Source organism: Somniosus microcephalus, chromosome 6, assembly GCF_052327205.1.
Source record: "Somniosus microcephalus isolate GS21.2 chromosome 6, FLI_Smic_1.0, whole genome shotgun sequence".
NCBI classification, from domain to species: Eukaryota; Metazoa; Chordata; class Chondrichthyes; order Squaliformes; family Somniosidae; genus Somniosus; species Somniosus microcephalus.
The window spans coordinates 78,750,348-78,763,150 of record NC_140992.1 but is presented as its reverse complement, the minus strand read 5'-3'; the positions used below and the strand labels follow the sequence as shown (position 1 = coordinate 78,763,150).

General features: G+C 55.7%; 1 protein-coding gene across 1 annotated transcript in view; it reads right to left on the bottom strand.

Annotated features, from left to right (window-relative positions):
- Positions 1-12,803, bottom strand: part of LOC147115816 (UDP-GalNAc:beta-1,3-N-acetylgalactosaminyltransferase 1-like) — a 485,760-nt gene that overhangs the window by 62,522 nt on the left and 410,435 nt on the right. The gene's annotated exons all lie outside the window — the stretch shown is intronic.

Sequence of the window (12,803 nt, the reverse complement as noted above, 5' to 3'; positions counted from 1 at the left end):
AATCAGCTTATCTCTACATTATTTCGTTACACCAAAAGTTAAAAACAACTCCATTTAACGAGAAACTAATAAGGAATAGACGTTATCCCTCAGCACTACCCTGGTCCTCCCACTCTACATTTTATACAGATGTTCTCTTCTACAGGACTAACTCTGACATCCTTGTACACATCCTCTATCAGGTGATTAATTCGCACAAGCATATTAAAACTGCCGGTGCTGTAAGGGTTAGTCTCCGTTCAAAAGTCCAGTGGTCACCATCTTAGAATTGTTGTATAGCTGTACAATTGTAGCATCAAATAGTTATTTTGAGACATTACAATTTAAGATTCATACTACCCTACTTAACAAAGGTTAAAAGTTAACATTATTGCAATGTAAAATCACTTCAAATCACCAGCAAAATGCTGCTACTACTCTGATTAACCTTTTCCTTAATGTACCATGACCATTAATATTAAATTGAGTGATGTGTCATTCAACTTTACTGAGCAAGAAAGAATTTATTTTAAACAAAGCTTTAAGAAACAAGTTTAAATAATGAAGAACTGGATGGCTCCAATGGTACAGCATGTTTGTGTACATATACAACAATAAAGATTGACATATATGATGGCATCTGTCTATTTGTACTTCTTTCAAACTTCAAATCAATTGATGAACAAGGGTATCTTACAACAGACACCTATTTGAACCACACTATGAAGCAACTTGCAATTATTTTACCCTAGTTATTTAATTACTGGAGTACTAATGAAATAACTTGTTTCAGCAAAATCTCTCACCTAGCCACCAAGATACTTAATTCTGTGCTACAGTTTTTATTGCTGGTGCTCAAAATTATGTTAGAACTCAGTAACTGTTACCTTTATGTCATTCTCAGGTCAAAGTCTAATAAACCTTCTTCATCCACTCTGAAAATACATAGTGCATGCCGTTAACAGAACCTGCCTGATTCCTCTTCCATTTGAAATAATGGAAGTAAAATCAGTGGGTTTTATAATAGTCATGCCAGCATCCCCAACTGAAGTTTCCTCTTTGCACTCCATCCAGATGATGCTTAATGCCCAGATGGTAAATGCACCCTGTACTTTAAAAACTATTTCTGCCAACCAGAAGCCCAATTTTATTTCTGCATCAATAAGAACAATGGTATATGACAGAATTGTAGTGGAGAAGTGGGAATTAGATATGGTTTTACTAACTCTAACCTAACAGTGAAAAGAAGCCCAAGAACACCCAGGATTCTTCTTCTTCTTCTTAGGCAGTCCCTCGGAACCGAGGATGACTTGCTTCCACATTAAAAATGAGCTCGCAGGTGACTGATTAGTCCAATGCGGGACCTACAGTCTCTGTCACAGGAGGGGCAGACGGTGGTTGAAGGGGCGGGTGGGTGGGGTGCTTGGGTTGACGTGCGCTCCTTGTGCTGCCTGCGCATGGCTTCTGCTTGCTCCCGGCGAAGAGACTCGAGGTGTTTGGCGCCTTCCCGGATGCTTCTCCTCCACTTTGTGCGGTCTTGGGCCAGGGATGCCCAGGTGTCGGTGGGGATGTTACACTTTTTCAAGGAGGTTTTGAGGGTGTCCTTGAAGCGTTTCCTCTGCCCACCTGGGGCTCTCTTGCCGTGCCAGAGCTCCGAGTAGAGCGCTTGTTTTGGGAGTCTCGTATCGGGCATGCGGACAATGTGACCCGTCCATTGGAGCTGATTGACCGTGGTCAGAGCTTCGATGCTGGGGATGTTGGCCTGAGCAAGAACACTGACGTTGGTGCGCCTATCCTGCCAATGGATTTGCAGGATCTTGCGGAGGCAACGTTGGTGGTACCTCTCCAGTGCTTTGAGGTGCCTGCTGTACATGGTCCATGTCTCTGAGGCATACAGCAGGGCAGGTATCACTGCTGCTCTGTAGACCATGAGCTTAGTGCCGGGTTTGAGGTCCTGGTCTTCAAACACTCTCCTCCTCAGGCGACCGAAGGCTGCACTGGCACACTGAAGGCGGTGTTGGACTTCGTCGTCGACGTCTGCCCTTGTTGACAGTAGGCTCCCGAGGTATGGAAAGTGGTCCATGTTGTCCAAGGCCTTGTCGTGGATTGAGATAATCGGGGGGCAGCACTGTGTGGAGGGGGCAGGTTGGTAGAGGACCTTTGTCTTACGGATGTTTAGTGTAAGGCCCATGCTCTCGTATGCTTCGGTGAAGGTATTTACGATGGTTTGGAGTTCGACCTCCGAGTGAGCACAGATGCAAGCATCATCTGCATACTGTAATTCGACGACAGAGGATGGGACGACCTTGGATCTGGACTGGAGGCGACGGAGGTTGAACAGTTTCCCGTTTGTTCTGTAAATTAGCTCCACTCCCGTGGGGAGCTTACTGAGGGTGAGATGGAGCATTGCAGCAAGGAAGATTGAGAAGAGCGTTGGTGCGATGACACAGCCTTGCTTGACCCCGGTTCGTATGTGAATTGGGTCTGTGGTGGAACCGTTGGTCAGGATCACAGCTTGCATGTCGTCGTGAAGCAGGCGGAGGATAGTGACAAACTTCTGAGGGCAGCAGAATTTGAGGAGGACACTTCATAATCCCTCAAGGTTGACAGTGTCGAAGGCCTTTGTGAGATCAAAGAAGGCCATGTACAGCGGTTGGTGCTGTTCCCTGCATTTCTCTTGTAATTGACGTGCGGTGAAGATCATGTCCATTGTGCCCCTTAGTGGGCGGAATCCGCATTGTGACTCTGGGAGGAGCTCTTCGGCCACTGGGAGAAGGCGATTGAGGAGGATTCTTGCGACGACTTTTCCTGTGGCAGATAGCAGGGAAACTCCTCTGTAATTACCGCAATCGGACTTATCACCTTCCTTGAAGATAGTCACAATTATGGCGTCTGAGATCCCCTGGCATGCTCTCCTCCTTCCAGATAAGAGAAATTAGTTCATGAATTCACGCCAGTAGTGCTTCTCCGCTATGCTTTAGTGCCTCGGCGGGGATTCCATCTGCTCCTGAGGCCTTGTTGTTCTTCAGTTGTCGGATGGCCTTTTCAACCTCATGCCGGGCTGGGGTTGTGTTGAGATGGTGGCGGGTAGCATGCTGTGGGATGGAGTTGAGGACACTCGTGTCGAAGACAGAGTCGTGGTTAAGGAGATCTTCGAAGTGCTCCTTCCAGCGGGCACTGACTGCTTCCCTGTCCTTGGTGAGTACCTCTTCATTCTTGGCCTGCAGTGGGGAAGGGCCTTGGGTGCTTGGGCCGTAGATGGTCTTGACTGCGCTAAAGAATCCACGCTGTCATGGTTGTCGGCTAGCTGCTGGATCTCCTGAGCTTTCTCCACCCACCATCTGTTCTTTAGGTCGCGAGTTTTTTGTTGGACCTCGGCCTTCAGGCTTCTGTAGAGCTGCTTTCTTGCTCTCAAGTTCTGTTGCTGTTTCCAGATCAGAAATGCCTTGCGCTTGCGGCTTATTAGCTCCTGGATCTCCTGGTCATTCTCGTCGAACCAGTCTTGGTGTTTCCTGGTTGAGTGACCGAGCGTCTCTTCACAGGTGCTGATTATGGAGGCCTTGAATGCAGACCAGACGCTGTGGGCACTCTTTGTCTCTGCATCACTGGGAGTCATCAGGTTGTTTGTGAGGCGTAGGCTGAATAGGGCTTTCTTAGCGGGGTCTTTGAGTGCTCCAACGTTAATTTTCCTGCGGCATTGTTCCTGTTGCCGCCGCTGTTTTGGGGCTGCATTGATGGAGATGACAGAGCGGATTAGGCGGTGGTCTGTCCAGCAGTCGTCAGCTCCTGTCATGGCGCAGGTGATGCGGACGTCCTTGCGGTCCCTCACTCGGACGATGATGTAGTCCAGCAGATGCCAGTGCTTGGAACGAGGGTGCTGCCATGAAGCCTTGTACTTGTCTCTTTGACGGAACAAGGTGTTGGTTATGACGAGGCCATGTTCTAAGCATTTCGACAGGAGGAGGGTACCGTTGGAGTTGGCTTTCCCTACCCCCTCTCTGCCGATCACACCTCCCCAGAGGTCTGTGTCCTTTCCAACTCTGGCGTTGAAGTCACCAAGGAGGATCAGCTTGTCGCCCGTTGGGACTCGGGACAGGGATTGTTCGAGGCTGGAGTAGAATTCCTCTTTGGTCTCGTCTGTGGCTTCCAGTGTTGGGGCGTACGCACTGATGACCGTAGCGCACTGGTTTCGGGCTAGGGTGAGTCGAAGAGTCATGAGGTGCTCGCTTATACCACTAGGGGAGTCTCTGAGACGCCCGACCAGTTCATTTTTTATGGCGAAGCCTACCCCATGGAGGCGGCGTTCTTCTTCGGGTTTGCCTTTCCAGAAGAAGGTGTAACCACCGCCTTGTTCCTTGAGCTGGCCTTCCCCTGCCCGCTGGGTCTTGCTTAGGGCGGTGATGTCAATGTCGAAGCGTCTGAGCTCCCGAGCAACGATAGCAGTACAGCGTTCCAGTCTGTCACTGTTGGGGTTGTCCATGAGGGTCCTGACATTCCAGGTCCCGAACTTCATTTTAAAGGGTGGAAGATGCCTGTGCGTAAATTCTTTTAACGTGGGGTGGCCGTTGCACACTAGCTACCACACGGGCTTGACAGAGCAAGGTCTTGGTCCAATGGCAAGGGGATCCAAGATGATTGGAGACCAGGCTCTGCTGCAATGACCTAGCACACACACACACAAACATATTCCTACTGTCGTCCTCCCTCCTTCCCGCAGGTCCTCTTTGCTTGGGTTTCATAGGATGCATTGTGGTCCTCCCGACCTCGCTGTTGGCCCATGCCACACCTTCCCTGGGCCCCGACCCCGCTGTTGGTCCACGCTGCGCCACTCGATTCTAACACTGAAGGGAATACATGAAAATGGAGCGTCCAAATAGAGAAAAATAATATGTTAACTCGTGAGTGACTCAATAACTATATGAATGGCTGCATGTGTGGCTGAATTGGCAGTTTTCATATATTGGCACATGAAAAGTAACTTTATTAATTAGATGATAAGTAGTTTTCAAAATATTAGAAGGGCGGGATTTCCAGTGGGTGCAGGACCTATTTAAAGGTAGGCTGCACCTCTTAAAGCAAGGTGTTCTTTTTTGGTGCTGAGACTTTTGGAGTTTTTCTCAAGAAGACTGGATTTGCCATGGCACATGCAAGGGCTAAAAATTCCCCGATACAGTGGTGAAAGTCCTGCTGGAGCAGGTAAGGGCTTGAAAGAAGATACTGTTCCCCTCAAGTGGAAAAAGAGCCCCCAGGCAGACTGCAACAGCCCTGGAGGGAGATATCAGAACACATAAATGCTGACACATTCATACGGGCACATGGGTTCAGTGCAGAAAAAAGTTAAATGACCTCACCTTGTCAGCCAGGGTGTGAATCACTTCTTGCTCTGTCTCATTCTGTGCATCAAACCTTGCGACAGCACTTCCCTCCCCGCCCCCAGAACTCAGAGCACTTTCCTCCCTCACTCCACACGCTTCTTATCCAATAACTACTGCACCAACACTTCTTCTCATTACAATCATACTCTCAACAGCTGCTGATACCCACACAACAGGTACAGGCAACATTCAGCGTTCACCTAGTTACAAGTGAAAAGCTTTTCATTCTTCTGCTAACTGCTGGCACATGTCACACAGCAGCCACTTTCTTGCACATTACCACCACACCATGTTAGAGGACATGGTTGGAAAAGGGTTAAAATATAGAATTCTGACTCCAATATTCTAAAGATGCACCACACAAATGTAGACAGAAGACTCAATTCTCTGTTGAATCAGCAATTTGAAATGGCAGATTCCACCTACATTCTCTGGATCTTGAAAATATCCATTTTTCATACTGCCTGATAGTCAAAGAAAGAACTTGCATTTATATTGCACCTTTCACGACCTCAGGATGTCCCAAAGTGCTTTATAGCCAACTAGCTGGGGGTGCCCGGCGGTGCCGAGGCTTTTTCAAGGGCATGTTGTTGTTGGAAGAGAGAGAGCGAGAGCCGTGGGGGAAGAGAGAGCGAGAGCCGTGGGGAAGAGAGAGAGAGAGCCGTGGGGGAAGAGAGAGAGGGAGAGCCGTGGGGAAGAGAGAGAGGGAGAGCCGTGGGGGAAGAGAGAGAGAGAGAGCCGGGGGGGAAGAGAGAGAGAGACTAGGGGGGTGAGAGAGAGAGAGCGAGAGAGACTGGGGAGGGTGAGAGAGAGAGCGAGAGAGACTGGGGGGTGAAGAGAGAGAGCAAGAGAGACTGGGGGGTTGATGAGAGAGAGCGAGAGAGACTGGGGGGGTGAAGAGAGAGAGCGAGAGAGACTGGGGGGGGGGGAGATAGAGAGAGAGCGAGAGACGGGTGGAAGAGAGAGAGAGAGAGAGCCGGGGGGGAAGAGAGAGAGACGGGGGGGGGGAAGAGAGAGAGACGGGGGGGGGGGAAGAGAGAGAGACGGGGGGGGGGGAAGAGAGAGAGACGGGGGGGGGGAAGAGAGAGAGACGGGGGGGGGAAGAGAGAGAGACGGGGGGGGGAAGAGAGAGAGACGGGGGGGGGGGGGAAGAGAGAGAGACGGGGGGGGGGGGGAAGAGAGAGAGACGGGGGGGGAAGAGAGAGAGACGGGGGGGAAGAGAGAGAGACGGGGGGGGGGAAGAGAGAGAGACGGGGGGGGGGAAGAGAGAGAGACGGGGGGGGGGAAGAGAGAGAGACGGGGGGGGGGAAGAGAGAGAGACGGGGGGGGGGGGAAGAGAGAGAGACGGGGGGGGGGAGAGAAGAGAGAGAGATGGGGGGGAGAAGAGAGAGATACGGGGGGGGAGAAGAGAGAGATACGGGGGGGGGAGAAGAGAGAGATACGGGGGGGGGGGGGGGAGAAGAGAGAGAGACGGGGGGGGGAGAAGAGAGAGAGACGGGGGGGGGGAGAAGAGAGAGAGACGGGGGGGGGGAGAAGAGAGAGAGACGGGGGGGGAGAAGAGAGAGAGACGGGGGGGGGGGGATAGAGAGAGAGCGAGAGACGGGTGGAAGAGAGAGAGAGAGAGAGCCGGGGGGAAGAGAGAGAGACGGGGGGGGGGGGGGGGGAAGAGAGAGAGACGGGGGGGGGGAAGAGAGAGAGACGGGGGGGGGGGAAGAGAGAGAGACGGGGGGGGGGGAAGAGAGAGAGACGGGGGGGGGGGAAGAGAGAGAGACGGGGGGGGGGAAGAGAGAGAGACGGGGGGGGGGGAAGAGAGAGAGACGGGGGGGGGGGGAAGAGAGAGAGACGGGGGGGGGGAAGAGAGAGAGACGGGGGGGGGGGGAAGAGAGAGAGACGGGGGGGGGGAAGAGAGAGAGACGGGGGGGGGAAGAGAGAGAGACGGGGGGGGGGAAGAGAGAGAGACGGGGGGGGGGGGAAGAGAGAGAGACGGGGGGGGGAAGAGAGAGAGACGGGGGGGGGGGAAGAGAGAGAGACGGGGGGGGGGGAAGAGAGAGACGGGGGGGGGGGAAGAGAGAGAGACGGGGGGGGGGAAGAGAGAGAGACGGGGGGGGGGGAAGAGAGAGAGACGGGGGGGGGGAAGAGAGAGAGACGGGGGGGGGGAAGAGAGAGAGACGGGGGGGGGGAAGAGAGAGAGACGGGGGGGGGGAAGAGAGAGAGACGGGGGGGGGGAAGAGAGAGAGACGGGGGGGGGGGAAGAGAGAGAGACGGGGGGGGGGAAGAGAGAGAGACGGGGGGGGAAGAGAGAGAGACGGGGGGGGGAAGAGAGAGAGACGGGGGGGGGGGAAGAGAGAGAGACGGGGGGGGGGGAAGAGAGAGAGACGGGGGGGGGGAGAGAAGAGAGAGAGATGGGGGGGGGAGAAGAGAGAGATACGGGGGGGGGGGAGAAGAGAGAGAGACGGGGGGGGAGAAGAGAGAGAGACGGGGGGGGAGAAGAGAGAGAGACGGGGGGGGGAGAAGAGAGAGAGACGGGGGGGGAGAAGAGAGAGAGACGGGGGGGAGAAGAGAGAGAGACGGGGGGGGAGAAGAGAGAGAGACGGGGGGGGGAGAAGAGAGAGAGACGGGGGGGGGAGAAGAGAGAGAGACGGGGGGGGGAGAAGAGAGAGAGACGGGGGGGGGGGGGGAGAGAGAGAGCCGTGGGGAAGAGAGAGAGAGAGAGCCGTGGGGAAGAGAGAGAGAGAGAGCCGTGGGGGAAGAGAGAGAGAGAGAGCCGGGGGGGAAGAGAGAGAGAGAGAGCCGGGGGGGAAGAGAGAGAGCGAGCCGGGGGGGAAGAGAGAGAGAGAGCCGGGGGGGAAGAGAGAGAGAGAGAGAGAGCCGGGTGGGAAGAGAGAGAGAGAGAGAGAGCCGTGGGGGAAGAGAGAGAGAGAGCCGTGGGGGAAGAGAGAGAGAGAGAGCCGTGGGGGAAGAGAGAGAGAGAGAGCCGGGGGGAAGAGAGAGAGAGAGCTGGGGGGGAAGAGAGAGAGAGAGAGAGCCGGGGGGGAAGAGAGAGAGAGAGAGAGAGAGAGAGCCGGGGGGAAGAGAGAGAGAGCGAGCCGGGGGGAAGAGAGAGAGAGACGGGGGGGAAGAGAGAGAGAGAGCCGGAGGGGAAGAGAGAGAGGGTGGGAGGGGAAGAGAGAGAGAGAGAGAGCCGGGGGGGAAGAGAGAGAGAGAGAGCCGGGGGGGAAGAGAGAGAGAGCCGGGGGGGGAAGAGAGAGAGAGCCGGGGGGGGAAGAGAGAGAGAGAGAGCCGGGGGGGGAAGAGAGAGAGAGAGAGCCGGGGGGGAAGAGAGAGAGAGAGAGCCGGGGGGAAGAGAGAGAGAGAGAGAGCCGGGGGAAGAGAGAGAGAGAGAGAGCCGGGGGGAAGAGAGAGAGAGAGAGCCGGGGGGGGAAGAGAGAGAGAGAGAGCCGGGGGGAAGAGAGAGAGAGAGAGCCGGGGGGGAAGAGAGAGAGAGAGAGTGGGAGGGGAAGAGAGAGAGAGAGAGCCGGGGGGAAGAGAGAGAGAGAGAGCCGGGGGGGGGGGGGGAGAGAGAGAGAGAGAGCCAGGGGGAAGAGAGAGAGAGAGAGCCGGGGGGGGGGGGGGGGAAGAGAGAGAGAGCCGGGGGGAAGAGAGAGCGATCCGGGGGGGAAGAGAGAGAGAGAGAGAGAGAGAGAGAGAGCCGTGGGGGAAGAGAGAGAGAGAGCCGTGGGGGAAGAGAGAGAGCCGTGGGGGAAGAGAGAGAGAGAGAGAGCCGGGGGGGAAGAGAGAGAGAGACTGGGGGGGGGGGGGGAAAGAGAGAGAGCGAGAGAGACTGGGGGGTGGTGAGAGAGAGAGCGAGAGAGACTGGGGGGGTGAAGAGAGAGAGCGAGAGAGACTGGGGGGGTGAAGAGAGAGAGCGAGAGAGACTGGGGGGGAAGAGAGAGAGCGAGAGACGGGGGGGAAGAGAGGGAGAGAGAGAGCCGGGGGGGGAAGAGAGAGAGAGAGAGAGCCGGGGGGGGGGGGGGAAAAAGAGAGAGAGACGCGGGGAAGAGAGAGAGATGGGGGGAAAGAGAGAGAGACGGGGGGGAAGAGAGAGAGAGAGAGAGATGGGGGGGAAGAGAGAGAGAGAGCCGTGGGGGGAAGAGAGCGAGAGAGCCGTGGGGGAAGAGAGCGAGAGAGCCGTGGGGGAAGAGAGCGAGAGAGCCGTGGGGGAAGAGAGCGAGAGAGCCGTGGGGAAGAGAGCGAGAGAGCCGTGGGGAAGAGAGCGAGAGAGCCGTGGGGGAAGAGAGCGAGAGAGCCGTGGGGGAAGAGAGCGAGAGAGCCGTGGGGGAAGAGAGCGAGAGAGCCGTGGGGGAAGAGAGCGAGAGAGCCGTGGGGGAAGAGAGCGAGAGAGCCGTGGGGAAGAGAGCGAGAGAGCCGTGGGGGAAGAGAGCGAGAGAGCCGTGGGGGAAGAGCGAGAGAGAGCCGTGGGGGAAGAGCGAGAGAGAGCCGTGGGGAAGAGCAAGAGAGAGCCGTGGGGGAAGAGAGAGAGAGAGCCGTGGGGAAGAGAGAGAGCCGTGGGGGAAGAGAGAGAGAGAGCCGTGGGGGAAGAGAGAGAGAGAGCCGTGGGGGAAGAGAGAGAGAGAGCCGTGGGGAAGAGAGGGGGGAGGGAGAGGAGAAAGAGGGGGGGGGCGGGAGAGGAGAGAGAGGGGGGGAGGGAGAGGAGAGAGAGGGGGGAGGGAGAGGAGAGAGAGAAGGGGGAGGGAAAGGAGAGAGAGGGGGGAGGGAGAGGAGAGAGAGAGGGGGAGGGAGAGGAGAGAGGGGGGAGGGAGAGAGGGGGGAGGGAGAGGAGAGAGGGGAAGAGGAGAGAGGAGGGAGAGGAGAGGAGAGGGGGGAGAGGAGAGGAGAGAGGGGGAGAGGAGAGAGGAGGGGAGAGGAGAGGAGAGGGGGAGAGGAGAGGACAGAGGGGGGGAGAGAGAGGGGGGAGGGAGAAGGGGGGGAGGGAGGGAGAGGAGAGAGGGGGGGAGGGAGGGAGAGGAGCGAGGGGGAGGACAGGAGAGAGGGGGGAGGGAGAGGAGAGAGGAGAGTGGGGGGGAGAGAGGGGGGTGGGAGTGGAGAGGGGGGAGAGGAGAGGAGAGACGGGGAGAGGAGAGGAGAGAGGGGGGAGGGAGAGGAGAGAGGGGGAGGGAGAGGAGAGAGGGGGGAGGGAGAGGAGAGAGAGAGAGTCGGGGGGGAAGAGAGAGAGAGAGAGCCGGCGGGGAAGAGAGAGAGAGAGAGCCGGGGGGGGGGAAGAGAGAGAGAGCCGGGGGGAAAGAGAGAGAGAGAGACTGGGGGGGAGAGAGAGAGGGAGAGAGAGCCGGGGGGGAAGAGAGAGAGAGAGCTGGGGGGGTAGAGAGAGAGAGAGAGCCGGGGGGGGAAGAGAGAGAGAGCCGGGGGGAAGAGAGAGAGAGCCGGGGGGGGGGGGGGGGGAAAGAGAGAGGGAGAGAGCCGGGGGGGAAGAGAGAGAGAGAGAGCCGGGGGGGAAGAGAGAGAGAGAGAGCCGGGGGGAAGAGAGAGAGAGCCGGGGGGGGGAAAGAGAGAGAGAGAGAGCCGGGGGGGGGGGAAAGAGAGAGAGAGAGAGCCAGGGGGGAAGAGAGAGAGAGAGCCGTGGGGGAAGAGAGAGAGAGCCGGGGGGTAAGAGAGAGAGAGAGAGCCGGGGGGTAAGAGAGAGAGAGAGAGAGACAGGGGGCAAGAGAGAGAGAGAGAGAGCCGGGGGGAAGAGAGAGAGAGAGAGAGCCGGGGGGAAGAGAGAGAGAGCAAGCCGGGGGGGAAGAGAGAGAGAGAGAGCCGGGGGGTAAGAGAGAGAGAGAGAGCCGGGGGTAAGAGAGAGAGAGAGAGAGCCAGGGGGCAAGAGAGAGAGAGAGAGAGCCGGGGGAAGAGAGAGAGAGAGAGAGCCGGGGGGAAGAGAGAGAGAGCGAGCCGGGGGGGAAGAGAGAGAGAGAGAGCCGGGGGGTAAGAGAGAGAGAGAGAGACAGGGGGCAAGAGAGAGAGAGCCGGGGGGGGAGAGAGAGAGAGAGACTGGGGGGAGAGAGAGAGAGACTGGGGGGGGAGAGAGAGAGAGAGAGAGAGAGCCGGGGGGGGGGAAGAGAGAGAGAGAGCCGGGGGGGAAGAGAGAGAGAGAGAGAGCCGGGGGGGGGGGGGGTAGAGAGAGAGAGAGCCGGGGGGGGAAGAGAGAGAGAGAGACTGGGGGGGGGGGGGGGGGGGGGAGAGAGAGAGAGACTGGGGGGGAAGAGAGAGAGAGAGAGAGCCGGGGGGGAAGAGAGAGAGAGAGCCGGGGGGGAAGAGAGAGAGAGAGAGAGCCGGTGGGGGGGATAGCTAAATGTGCATGCCTCATGAAATTTATACTAAATCGTCATTTAGCATTATAGAAAATAGTGTTTCCACACTCATCCACAAAATAGGTCCATTTTATTTCATTTTTTGAACTATATAAATGCGTTCTTTCCACATAAGCTGCTGGAATATCCAGGGTCTCCGCTCCTCAACTTTTGGGATGAAGAGTACAGACTCTGAATTCCTAAAAGCTATAAAAGACATTGATATAATTGTGTTAACAGAAACATGGTGCCAAAAGGACATGCCGACCCACTGTCCTCCAATGTACCATGAAATCATTGTGCCCTCAGTAAAGAACACTAAGACACGCAAGGGCAGAACCTCCGGGGAATCCTGGTGTGGTATAAAGGAGAACTGAACAAACACATCTCACCGATAAAACAGGGAAAATCACACGTATGGCTAAAATTAGATAAAAATATAGGAATAGCAAAAAACGATGTTTACTTATGTGCGATCTACATACCTCCAATAGAATCGCCATATTTTGAAGAGGAGATATTTGACACTCTCCACATGGAAATCAGCCATTTCCAGGCCCAAGGAAAGGTGCTACTATGTGGGGACCTAAATGCAAGGACCGGATGTGAACCTGACTTCATAGACCCACAGGGCAACAACCATGTGTTTGGCCAGACCCCCCTATATGTCACACCAGCCATCGCAAATCGGAACAACCTCGATTGCGAAATAAATAAAAGCGGTAGGGAGGTAGTGCAACTCTGCCGAGCCTTAGGCCTGTACATAGTCAACGGTAGGTTCAGAGGGGACTCCTTAGGAGACTCACATATTCCTCAACTCTTGGGTCTAGTGTGGTGGACTATACAATCACTGACCTGGACCCCTGCGATATCAACGCATTCACTGTCAGGCAGCAATCCCCCCTCTCAGACCATAACCAAATAAATGTGTACCTTAAACTTTCTGCCCAAACTACAGACACAAAAAAGGAACCCAGTAAGCTACATAAAATAAACCAGACATACAGATGGGCCCCAGACAGTGGAGATAAATTCATCACAGCACTAAATTCACCTGATCTCCCAAGTAAAATATCAAAATTTAAAGAAAATCTATATGAGATCACCAGAGATGGTGTAAACATGG